Raw genomic sequence first — 417 nt, 5'->3', positions numbered from 1 at the left:
ACTGCAATCAAGGTAAAGACGATTGCGGTGGCGTACAGGAGTCGTACAGTAAGCACGGTTGAGTCCCTTATAATAATGCATGTATGAGTGCTCTTGACACACTGATCGCACATTGTATTTATGCACAGGCACACACACACTGTGCACAAAACGATAATGTTTTGATTTGTCATATATATATAGTCTAATAGTCTTATTTAGTAACTTTTTATTAAATATCTGACCACTGATTGACCAATCAGGTATTTCAGAGTGGTGTAATTAATCCTAGGTACACTTGCGAGATGAAGAGAACATGATAGGCAGGCATTATCCGACTGACAGTTCATTGAGCCAATCATGACACTGCCTTCTCTCATGTGACTTTTCACCTGTATCTGGGCTGCGTTCAGCCCCGACAAAACGGTGCAAAACTTT

The sequence above is a fragment of the Sinocyclocheilus rhinocerous genome, unplaced genomic scaffold, assembly GCF_001515625.1.
Source record: "Sinocyclocheilus rhinocerous isolate Xijiao unplaced genomic scaffold, SAMN03320098_v1.1 scaffold606, whole genome shotgun sequence".
Lineage (NCBI taxonomy): Eukaryota > Metazoa > Chordata > Actinopteri > Cypriniformes > Cyprinidae > Sinocyclocheilus > Sinocyclocheilus rhinocerous.
This window is presented reverse-complemented; position numbering follows the sequence as displayed.